The sequence below is a fragment of the Phoenix dactylifera genome, chromosome 1 (genome assembly GCF_009389715.1).
Source record: "Phoenix dactylifera cultivar Barhee BC4 chromosome 1, palm_55x_up_171113_PBpolish2nd_filt_p, whole genome shotgun sequence".
Lineage (NCBI taxonomy): Eukaryota > Viridiplantae > Streptophyta > Magnoliopsida > Arecales > Arecaceae > Phoenix > Phoenix dactylifera.
In genome coordinates, this window is record NC_052392.1 from 7,882,066 (window position 1) to 7,894,912 (window position 12,847).

The 12,847-nt window shown below is 36.5% G+C and overlaps 1 protein-coding gene across 1 annotated transcript in view; it reads right to left on the reverse strand.

The window, feature by feature from the left end:
* Window positions 1–11,733: 11,733 nt before the first annotated feature.
* The window catches only part of LOC103697947 (nuclear pore complex protein NUP107), a 51,973-nt gene continuing 50,859 nt past the window's right edge, over window positions 11,734–12,847 (reverse strand). Inside the window, 1 exon segment of the mRNA XM_039125467.1 lies at window positions 11,734–12,501. The gene's annotated coding sequence lies outside the window, so the exon portion shown is untranslated.

Genomic DNA, 12,847 nt, shown 5'->3' on the forward strand with positions numbered 1-12,847 from the left:
AGACCCTATTTATAATACTAGTGAGATTTTTCTTTTCACAATTTGGGTTGGATTCCTCTCCTGGTTTGAATAAGACTATATATCCTAAAATACATATGATTAATAAAAATATTCTAGAAAAAATTAAAATTTTTGAGAAGAAAAATCTCGACTTTTACATCAACTCTGCCTCCTGTCATTCCACCTGATTCTTTTCAGATAGAGAGTTACGTCTGGTCAAATTCTTACCTGAAAATAAAACTTTTGGTTTGACTAGTCTGTTTCGAGGCCTAAATGATGGAATTTCGGCCTGATTCAAAATCGGCCCAAAGTTGTAATCTCGAAAAGATATCCATTTTTTTTAAAAAAAAAGATTTCAATCAGACATCGTGCGATCAAGTTATGGTCTCCGAAAGTTTGGCTTGCGACTTGACTTTCTGATGCTGCGGATCTCGCTTTTTAACCCTGTTCAGTCCTTTTCGCAGTAGTCAAAGTGTTCGATATTGATTCTGATGATCCTCCTGGATACTCGTAGTGGCCAAAGTATTTTACATCGTGTCTAATGATCCTCCTAAATACTCGCAATGGCCAAAGTATTCTACATTGAGTTTAGTAATCCTTTTAAATACTTGTAGTGGCCAAATTGGTCCATATCGAGTCCGATGATCCTTTTGGATCAGTAAAAAGCTTCAATATCTGATTCTCCTACAAGGTACTTTGATGTTTTCAGAAACTAAACGATAGTAGTAGGTTTGATTGTCCTAGACCATTGATATAATAATTGTTAGCAATATATCACTTAAATAAGCAAATAAATCTAATAATTGCAATTAATAAAAATCTTAAAAGGAATAATATATTTATGTATATTATTCGGCATCAAAATAAATCTATTATAGTACAAAAGAAATCTATTCTAGCACAAAATAAATCTATTCATTTAATAAATTTAAATCACAAAATTGCAAATCCTATAGATCTACTAATATTAAATTATAAATAAAAGTTAGAGGAAATAGCATAATTGAAGGCTGGTCGAAGTGCGTAGACGCTATCCTAAAGAAGTGTTTGCCTTAACATATGGATATCCCAGCAATCTTTATCAGAGATACGATGATCCTAAACTTCTTCTTCGGTACATCTCGGAAGAAGCCAAATCAAACCAGATCGGACTTGCAGATCCAGTGAAGAACGAAATAAAAAGAATAAAATAAAATGAATATAGTTGCAAAAATAAAAATCAGAAGTGGCTAAGAGGAAGAAATTTTCTTCAGATATTTTTTGATATTTTTTCTAATTTTTTCGTGTCCCGAAAGAGATAAAATCAAGGGGTATTTAGAGGGGCTTTTTGGTCTTTTTGCGGACGCCGCCCGCAGTGATTTCGCGAACGCGTTTCGCGAAATTCAAATGCGCATGAGGCTGAATCTCGGGCCGTGTGCGCATTTAAATTTTTCTAACAATCCTCCACAAAAAATTAAATAATTTTAAAATTAAAATAAAATGCTGGATATCTTATATTATGTAATACGTGTAGGTACCTTTAGGTTTGAACCTTCACTTAGTGACAATTGATTACATCTATGGAGCCAAGGTAGTCTTAACCTTGAACCTCGGTCCATGGCTTAGATTAAATCAACAGCACGCATAATATAGCCCGATCTGGGTTCTAAGCTGTTGCGCTAATATGGTCATGCGCAGGTATCTTTCATATGCTTTTTAGAAAATCGTCCATTTTTCATAATCGCGGGCCTCACGACTGCACATATAGGTGAGTCCTAATAAGAAAACTAGTAAAAAAGCTCCTACCTTTTAGGTTTCGGACTCATTAAGAGTTATACAAACAAACTCATCCTACCGCTTACTTTTATAAGCCCTAGCACTATAGGGATGAGGAAAACATAAAACAGTGCTCCTTTTAGTCGCACTCCGGTTTGTTTCTACCCATTGAACCTTTTAAGGTTGGGTTCCCACCGTGGTGATTTATCTTTATGGGCTAAGCCCCATCTCCCTCGACGACTCTAGAGCCACTGTTCTAGACAAACCTTTTGTAAGCTGATCAGCCAAATTAGTTTCTAATTTATAAAATTCAAAGCGATAACGTTATTTTTTAATTTATATTTTAATGATTTATGACGCACTTTTAAGTGCCTGTTCATTTTTACATTGGCATTTTCTTAGTTGTACTTATCTATTGCAGATTTATAGTCACAATGTAAAGAAACAGGTGGTAAAGATGACTCATCTACAGGAAGGTCTACAAGTAGATCTCTGAGCTACTCAACCTCAGTGCTAGTGGTGTCTAAAGCTATCAGTTTAGACTCCATGGTACTCCTAGATATCAAGATTTTGTTTGGTAGATTTCCTAGACACAGCAACACCTCGTAGGAGAAAGACATATCCTAGGGTGGATTTAACATCTAAAGTATCGTTGATCCAGTTGGCATTATTATAGCCTTCTAGAACAACAGGAAACTTACTAAAGTGCAAACTATAGGATTTGGTACCCTTAAAATACCTAAGAATTCTCTCTAATGCTGTCCAATAATCTCTATTTGGATTAATAGTATATCTGTTAAGTCTATTCACAGCATATGCTATGTCTAGCCTAGTGTAGTTTGCTAGAAATCCTATTAAGCCTATAATTTGAGCATATAGGCCTTGAATGATAGGAGTTCCTAAATTCTTCTTAAGGTGTGTAGAGGCATTAAAAGAAGTAGAGACAGGCTGACAATCGGTATAATTAAATTTATTAAGAATCTTGTCAACGTAATGACTTTGGGATAACTTAATACTATTTGCACTTCTAATTATTTTGGTATTTAAAATTAAGTCAGCTTGTCCCAAGTCTTTCATATCAAACTTATGACTTAAGAATCGCTTTACTTCATCAACTATCTGAAGATCTGTCCCAAAGAGCAGTATGTCATCTACATAGAGGTATAAGATCACAAATTTATTTCCAACTCTCTTATGGTATACACATTCGTTTGTACTATTGATTTCAAATCCAAATGTTAGTATGGTTTCATTAAATTTCAAGTATCATTGCTTGGGTGCTTGTTTAAGACCATAGAGAGATCTGATTAATCTACAAACTTTCTTTTATTGGCCTGGTATTATAAATCCCTCTAGTTGATCCATATAAATTTTTTCATTTAAGTCTCCATTTAGAAAAAACTGTTTTTACATCCATCTAATGAATCATTAATCTACGGATGAAGGCTAATGCTATCAGGATCCTAATAGTAGTAATCCTAGCTATAAGTGCATAAACATCAAAAAAATGTATTCCAGGTCTCTGCGTAAAACTCTTGGCAACTAATCTAGCTTTAAATTTATCTACAGACCCATTAGGCCTAAGTTTCTTCTTAAAGATCTATTTACACCCTATAGTTTTACAACCAGAAGGAAGATCAGTCAGTTCCCAAGTATGATTTTGGATAATTGACTGCATCTCATTTTTCATAGCTTCTCTCAAAAAGGGTGAGCCCAAGGATTTTATTGCATCCTCAAAAGTAGTTAGAGAGTCCTCTATAAAAAAAGTATAAAAGTCATCTCAATATTTCTCTGGCTTCTATGATAGTATTGTTACTAATATCACTTTCTTCTGAATTAATCACCAAAAATCTATTGGCATTATTATTGGTTGCATATCCTATGAATATGGCATCCACTGCTTTATGCCCTATTTATTCTCTCTTAAAATTAGGTTTTTTCACTTTTGCCAAGCATCCCCACACTTTCAAATAGCTAAGATTAGGTTTTCTATGTTTCCAAACTTCATATAGGGTTAGATTATTATTTTTAGAGAAAATCCTATTGAGAATATAATAGGCTGAAACTAGAGCTTCCCCCTATAAATTCTCTAGTACTCCTGAGCTTATAAGAATGGAGTTAACCATATCCATTAAAGTCCTATTCTTTCTTTCTGCTACTCCATTTGATTGAGGAGAATAGGGAGCAGTCATTTCATGAATGATTCCATGATCTTCACAAAATTGAGTTATATCATTAGATGTATTTTCACCTCTGCGATCTGATCTAAAAATTTTAATTTTCTTTTCCTGTTGCTTCTCAGCTTCGATCTTAAAAAACTTAAATTTGTTGAGCACCTCATTCTTGATTTTCATTAGGTAGATGTAACAGAACTTGGATAGATCATCTATGAAGGTTACAAAGTATCTGTTACCTCTCCTAGAGGTTCTACCAGAGGCACAAACATCACTATGGATCAACTTTAATAGATCCAAATCCCTATTAACTGATTTAAAAGGCTTCCTAGGGAGTTTGGCTTCTGTACAAGTTTCACATTTTTCATGGTTCTTAAGATCACTTTTTGGTATTAAATTTAGGTTCATAAGTTGCTTAATTGTATTATACTTTACATGACTTAATCTACCATGCCAAATGGAAGGAGGTTCAATGTGGGAGGAGGATGAACTCCGGTTTGGGTTTGTGTTTTGGCGAGTAGCAGGTCGTGAAGTAGTTAGGTTGGACCCGTTATCAACTTCAGTAGTGCTCTTACCTATGGCTGAGATCGACCCTAATGTGGTAAGCCAGAATCGTATTTGGTTCTGCCACCTCCTAAAGTTATGGTCATCAAATTTTTCAGGTTTGGCACTAAAGTGATCACTAGTGTTAGAGGCCATAGGTTCAAGGTTTGGAAAAGAGATAGAAATCTGAACGAAGGCAAAAAATTTATGTCAAAAGATTGTACTAATATTTATATGGAACTTTAGATGTCTAGTTAATATATCTAAAAAATAATAGTCAGATCAGCTCCAAATCGGTGGTGGAACATTTGGCTCACTTAAGTACCATCCTTTCTTAGGCACGCCGCACGTATGCTTTTTTGACAAGCTTTTCTTTGACACTATTAGTTAGTTGATATAATCATTAGAGATTACACAAATTCAACTTTTAGAAAAGTCCAAGTGCAAATTTAAATTGGTTATTATGTATCAATCAATTTTCAAATTTTTAGTTTGAATTTTTCGAATTAGTAATAATTGATTACTAATTTATTGCTAGCAAATCGATTATTGTAATTGAGATCTAAAATGTCAATTCAATGAATTATATAATTTATTACCTTATTAGAAAATATGATTATTAATTTTGTGCTAGCAAATCAATTATTGTAATTGAGATCTAAACTGTCAATTCAATGAATTATATAATTTATTACCTTATTAGAATACTTGATTACTAATTTTGTGCTAGCAAATTAATTATTATAATTAAGATCTAAAATATCAATTCAATGAATTATATAATTTATTACCTTATTTGAATAATTGATTACTAATTTTATGCTAGAAAATTAATTATTATAATTGAGATCTAAAATATCAATTCAATAAATTATATAATTTATTACCTTATTAGAATAACTGATTACTAATTTTGTGCTAGCAAATCAATTATTTTAATTGAGATCTAAATTATCAATTCAAGAAATTATAAAAATTTATTATCTTATTAGAATACTTGATTGCTAATTTTATGCTAGCAAAACAATTATTGTAATTGAGATCTGATTTTTCAATTCAATGAATTAGTTATTATGGATTAACCAATTTCGAATTTTTCATTTGAATTGGATTTGGAAAGTACTCCTTGAGGAGTCCAAATGGAGGTATGATAAACTTCTTGGAGGTTAAACAAATTATTATCTTTTTAGAACGATTTACTGAATTATATATTATTAACAAAAAAAGAGAAAGACACACTTCTTTGGATTGTTAACAATATATCACCTAAATAAGCAAATAAATCTAATAATTGCAATTAATAGAAATTCTTAAAAGGAATAATATATTTATGTATATTATTTGGCATCAAAATAAATCTATTATAGTACAAAAAAATCTATTCTAGCACAAAATAAATCTATTTATTTAATAAATTTAAATCACAAAATTGCAAATCCTACCGATCTACTAATATTAAATTAAAAATAAAAGTTAGTAAAAATAGCCTGATTGAAGGCAGGTCGAAGCGCGTAGACGCTGCCCCAAAAAAGTATTTGCCCCCACGTACGAGTCTTCCGGCAATTCTCCTCAGAGGTACAATGATCCTAAACTTCTTCTTCGGTACGTCTCAGAAGAAGCCAAATCGAACCCGATCGGATTTGCAGATCCAGCGAAGAACGAAATAAAAAGAATAAAATAAACTGAATATAGTTGCAAAAATAAAAATTAGAAGTGGCTAAGAGGAAGAACTTTTCTTCAGAATTTTTTTGATATTTTTTTCTAATTTTTTCGTGTCCCGAAAGAGATGAAATCAAGGGATATTTATAGGGGTGTTTAGAGGAGCTTTCTAGTCTTTTTGCGGATGTGTCTGTGCCTTCCGCGGATGCGCCCACGGTTATTTCGCGAATGCATTTCACGAAACTCAAATGCGCACGCGGTCGAATCTCAGGCCGCGTGCACATTTAAATTTTTCCAACAATAAACAGACAGAATATGATACATAACTAACATTCAAGCTTATCAGCAACCAAAATTCAGCACACATTACTTTGAAGGATGAACAAGAAGCCACCATTGACCCTTAGCCAAATGGAGAACACTTATCCAAGAATGAATGCAAGCCAATCAAGCTCGGAAAGAACGATACCCTCTCCCATGACCCACTACTTTGCTTAGCCTCCTTATAAATAGGGACACCAGTATAACTTTCTACAACTTCTGATTCAGCAAGAATAAACTGCAACAACATGGCAGGAGAGAACCAGCCCCTAACCAGTTCTTCCAAAACCACAAGAAAGAAAACCATTGGAGACAAGATTTTCCAAGGGATTGGTAACCTTATCAAGGTCCTCCCTAGTGGAACTGTCTTCCTCTTCCAATTTCTCGATTCTCTTCTCACCAACAAAGGTAGCTGCCACACTGTAAATCACTGGTGCCCTCCTGAGCATATGCGGCTTCTTTTGCTGCTTTGCTTCCTTCACCGACAGGTACGTCGGGAGCGATGGGAAGGTTTACCACAGAGTGGCGACAAAGTGTTGGAGTGTGTGGAGACCCAAGGTATTTTAGATTGCACGTTGATGCATTCCAAATCGAAATTTTGCATGGAAGAAAGCTTCTACAGGTTTCAGCAGCAGTGGAGTCGACTCCAGCAGTTCAGAAGTTGACTCGCACTGTGCCGGAGTCGACTCGCACTGTGCCAGAGTCGACTCGAGCTTTGTCCAGATTTCTGATATTTCTGTGACATCTGAGAGAGCCGACTCTTTCAACAATGGAGTCGACTCGCGCTGTGCCAGAGTCGACTCGTGCTATGCTGGAGTCGACTCGAGATCTGCCCAAATTTCAGATATTTTTGTTTTCGTCTAAGAGAGCCGATTCCCGCTGCAATGAAGTCGACTCAATATCGGGGAGTCGACTCTTGTAGTGCTTGAGCCTTGCAATGAGTCTTGGGTGATGTGTCGACTCTTGTAGTGCTTGAGTCGACTCCAGTTCGAACAGGAAGTTCGAAAACTTGTTGAAATGGAAGGAAAAGTCAAAGTTTGTCTTTGATTGGGACATCTCCAAGCTAGAGGATAAGTTCAAGACATTCTAAAGGAAGTCTTCCCAGTTTGACATGCAAAAGGAGTGCTAGATTAAGTCGATGACATGCAAAGGTGATGGTGTTCCAATAGGACTCTATTTTGGGATCTCAAGGCTATAAATTCATAGCCAAGGACTCTGGGCTTTAAGAAAAATAGAGAGAGAAAGACAAAAAGACATGAGAGATAGAGAGGAAGAGTGTTCTCTTGTAAAAGGAAGAAGGTTGTTTCTCCTTTATTTGAGCAATCGGTTTGTGATTGACTCGGGATTATATTCTCTGTTGTAATTGTTCTACTACAATAGATTCGGATGGTTTTGTGAGGATGTAGGCAAACATTTGCCGAACCTCGATAAATTCTGGTGTGTCTTGTTAATTGTCTTCCATAGTTATTTGCTTTGTATTGTTTTCGACTCGTACATCGGTGTAAAATCCTGCGGTTCAGAGCTCTCCTAGATTCTCTTCTCCCAACAATTAGTATCAGAGTGCAAGATTCGTTACACATGGCGAGCAAAGGCAAGATGCAGATTGAGAAGTTCAATGGTGCGAACTTCGGATTCTGGAAGATGCAAATAGAGGATTACCTTTACCAGAAGGACCTCTATTTATCTCTCGGTGGGAAAGCACAGAAATCAAAAAACATATCCGACACGGATTGGGAAGTTCAAGATCGGAAGGCACTCGGCACAATCAGGTTAACTCTCTCTCCGCAGGTTGCGTTCAACATAAAGATCAAAAAATCGGCGATAGATTTGATGGCAACATTGTCAAAGATGTACGAGAAACCATCGGCATCAAATAAGGTCTTTCTCATGAAGAGGCTGTTTAATCTGCGCATGAAGAATGGCGGCAGTATGGCGGAGTACCTCAACGACTTCAACGCACTCACGGCTCAGTTGGAATCAGTAGAGATCAGTTTTGATAATGAGATTCGGGCGTTGCTGATTCTGTCTAGATTACCAGATAGTTGGAAAGGCCTGGTGATGGCAGTGAGCAACTCATCGCCGACGGGTAAGCTGCAGTTTGATGACGTAATCGGAGTGCTTTTGAGTGAAGAAGCTAGAAGAAAGTCTACATGTGCTGCAGAATCTTCAGGGAGCGCATTGAACACATATGAGCACGGTAGATCACAAAAGAAGGACGGTCAACATCGAAGTGGCTCGAAGTCGAGAAGAGGCAGATCTAGACCACCTCAGAATAAGGAGGCAGTGTGCTGGAACTACGATAAGAAAGAGTACTTCAAGAGGAATTGCAAAGCTCTTAAAGGAAAGCAAGGTGACCACACTGAAGAAATCAGCGAAGATTCGACCAATCTCACTGAAGGCAGTGATTCTGATACCTTAGTTCTATCTTTGTTTACCGATGATGAGTCTTGGGTGATAGACTCGGACGCGTCTTTTCATGCCACATCCCAAAGAAAATTTTTTAGAGGATATCAGATTAGTGACTTCAGCACAATCTACATAAGGAATGGAGAGCCTTGCAATATAGAAGGAAAGGATTGCACAGAAGTGAAGATCAATGGTGGTACTTCACTAAAGTTGAAGGACGTGAGGCACGTACCTCGGCTACAAAAATTTGATTTCTGTTGGACAGTTAGCGAGCGATGGGTACAGAACAACTTTTGCAGATGACCAGTGGAAGATCTCGAGAGGCTCGTTGACGGTGGCTAGTGGCAAAAGGGTTGGGACTCTCTATGTCACCAACGGCCAAGTTTGCTGGGTTTTATAATGGTAATTCAAGGTTTCATTTGATAGCTCAGTAAAGAGCCCTAGTAGCCATGTATGTGGATCAGCTTTTGTCATGTGTGATCACACGTACGAGGAATGTTTGGGTGGTCCGGTTTTGTCATTCACGACGGAGCAGCTAGGGAGGGATTTGGGCACGCCAGAGCGATTTCTGACTCACATCCACTGCATTGATATCCTTCTGATGGCGCAGAGCCTCACGTTCCTTTCACAAGCTACTCACGTCTACCAGCAGGCTAGGTAGAAAAATGTTGTGGCTGACCATGCACACCCGGTTCTCTCTGGCCACCGATGTCCTGATGAGCTTAAGGATACTCTTCTCTGGGCTACACAATGGAATGGCTCAATCTTAACTCACAGGAAGATAAAAAAAAGGAAACAAAAAATGTCGCTACCTTGCTTCGGGATTCATGAGTAAAAGGTGCATTACACGCGACCTATTAGAAGCTTGAATTTGCGAGTCCTGTGAAAACGCAGAAAACACGAATAGGGCGTGGGAATGGATCGAGTTTAATTGGTGGAAAAATGAGGTTGTGGGGATGTTTTCTCAGTTATCCATTCAGGCATCGTTGGACGAGGGTTATGAAGCAAGCACCAAAAGTTTGAAAAATATAAACATAAATGAATAAATATACATAAGAATATGAATATGAATACAAAAATGAAGATAAAGATGGAAGTAACAAATATAAATAAATATGGAAGTTAGACCGAATTTCTATTCATTAGCCATTAGGAAGTCAGGGTGGAGTCTGTTTGGAATTCAAGGCAATTCATCATCATCAAATTTCACAAAGAACTCCTTCATTTGTCTTCTCGCATCACCTAATAACCTGAGCAGGAGGTTTGATCGTCAGCACAGCATCATTTCATGCTTCTAAGAACCACCAATTAGAACTGGCGAAGGAATTAAGCCACCGGTAAGTGGTGGCTTGTTTCTTGATCCTAAGCTTGCGAATCCTTGAATTGAAGGTAAATGAGCTGTCCTTGTTTTCAGCCTTTTGTCTTGAAATTGACTTCATTCCAAGCAGACTTTGACTCTATCGGCCACCGAAATCAATCTAAAGGCTTAACTAAGAGCATCTGAATTTGATCCATTCTAGACTGAGCTCGTTTCATGCTTTGATTTGGTCCCCCACTCAACGGCTCCAAGCTACATCGGATAAGCCCATTGTTCGCTCAAGCTTTTTCAAATCATACTCATATAGTTCTTTTGCTCATATAGTTCTTTTGCCACTGAGATGCCTTTGTTCTCACCAAGATTGATCTAGAAACATTGCCAGTCCAAAGCTTCCAATCTCGTAATAATAGGCCCTACAACTTGATGGTGTAACGTCTTGTATCTAAAAGAAACCCACCCCGTCTCAAGTACACAAAAATAATAATAATAAAAAGCTTCAGTCACAATCTTAAAGAGAAAAAAAAAAAAAAGCAATCCGTCTCTTGCTTCCAAATTGTAGAAAAGTAATTCGTCTCTTGCTTTCTATCAGGTACTTCACTAATTAAAACCACACTAATCAACAGATTAGTTGCGAGGCACAAACGCCCATCACAGAAGCCTTTCTTATCACCCCTCATCGTAAAGCACAAAGCCTCAAGGTGTTTGTCGGAAAGCCCGGTAATCAACAGGATCCCTAGATCAGTTTATTTTCAATCAATTTATTTCCGATCATTTAAACAATCATATTACATTTAATATTATATATATATATATATATACGCGCATATTTTTAAGATCTTCCACAAGTTTCTCATTTAGTCTTCGAACATAAAAGAAATCAATAATGCAGAAGCTGATTCAAACATTTAGCAGTGATCGTGTCAGATAGAATTTCGTTCCAAAGAGCCAACCCAACCTCCAACTTAGGCACAGTTGGCTGACCTTGTATGTTCCTCCGCAACTTCATTCAGATTTGAAGCACATTCAGGAGTAACTTCGAAGCCAATGGCTTAATATAACAATGAGTTTAAAACATAAAATTTAATCTTTAAAGCTCAGCACTGCAATACTTGTAATCTTCTTAGTTTGCCAAGCTACTTAATCAATATGTTTCATCTCTCTCTTCCCCCCCGAAAAAAAAAAGAAATTTTATAATTTACCTGTTTTTGATATTACACTGCTTTGATGGTCCAAAATAATGTTTTAGTAATAATTGGTCTGGAGCATCACAAAACAATCGACAACACTTTTATGAATCCCCAAAATAATTTAAATGGTCGGGGCATAGGGCCCTATGCTTGATCTGAAGCTCATGACAGGTCACATAACATTACATAAATAAAATTGTACATCCAAAGCGACACAAAATTATACATAGTAATTGCCAATCTTGCTAAGACATGCACACAAATAAATAATTAGTTGGTATATGAGATTTGTCACTAACAGTAGGCCTTGGAACCTCAAAAAAAGCAGACGTCGAAAAGTACTAGTAAGTAGGAAATTAGTTACTAGAGGTTATAATGTAATGTCTAAGATCTTATTTGAAGGTCACTTTCCTGCATCTAGTTCACACAGCTGCAAATGGCTAAAGGAAATACCTGAGGATCATTGGAGGTACACGTAAAACAAGAAGACTTAATAATCATTGTCCTCAGGACCACACAATATAACTGTTACATGAAAGGTAACAATAATTGGAGATAAAGACTACTTGAAGCATGATTTGTAGAAAGATGTACAGGACCTTAAATCCGTTAGTAGCAAATCCCAATTGCTAACATAATGTTGGTGCTCTCATCAATTACCATAGCAGTTAACTATCACCAGCTTGTTTACAGAACATAAAACACCATTTAAAATTTGATATAAGGCATCTCCTGAAAATATAAATTGACAGTTCAGAAATGTGAAAACATACACTTTGTACCTCCTAATGAAGTTGAAATCAATATGAAATTGTCTACCAAGTATATGTCAATAAAACATGTTATCAAGCCCGTAACCAAACCAAGATTTTGTCGGTCAGTAAACAAGAGATACCCTCTTTATATTGTGACATAAAGAAATAGAAGCACTGGCAATTTATACATTTTCCAATGCAAGTGTCTTTTGCAAGGATCTATGACCTTTAAGAGAAATTTCTGCTGACAAATAGGACAGCAAAATGCTTCCTAAAAACATGAAGGTAACCCTCTGTAATGCTGCAAACTGACTGCCAGTGAGCCATGCCAGGCAACCCAGCTAAAGCTGCAGAAGATTGGCTTGCAAGAACAGCAGCACATTCTAGGTTAACAGTGAATGAGAATCAGATTACTCAGACATTATCTGAACATGATCCCAAAATAAACTCTTTCCCAATTAATGATATTTGACTAGCAATGCTGTTTAAAAAATACACGCCCAAAGAAGAAAATAATCCAAAAAAATGCCAGTTCAAACCATTGCAAACTCAGGTTGACTATAAACATGAGTCGTCACTAGTGGATCACTTTTTCAACAGGTATTAGTTGCCCAATATTATCACCTTATGTATTTATGGAAAGAGCCTAAAATTAGACCAACCTGAGCCTGAAGAGTCTGCTGTCATATATTCTTTTGCTACCTTAGACCTACTAGATTATAAAAATTA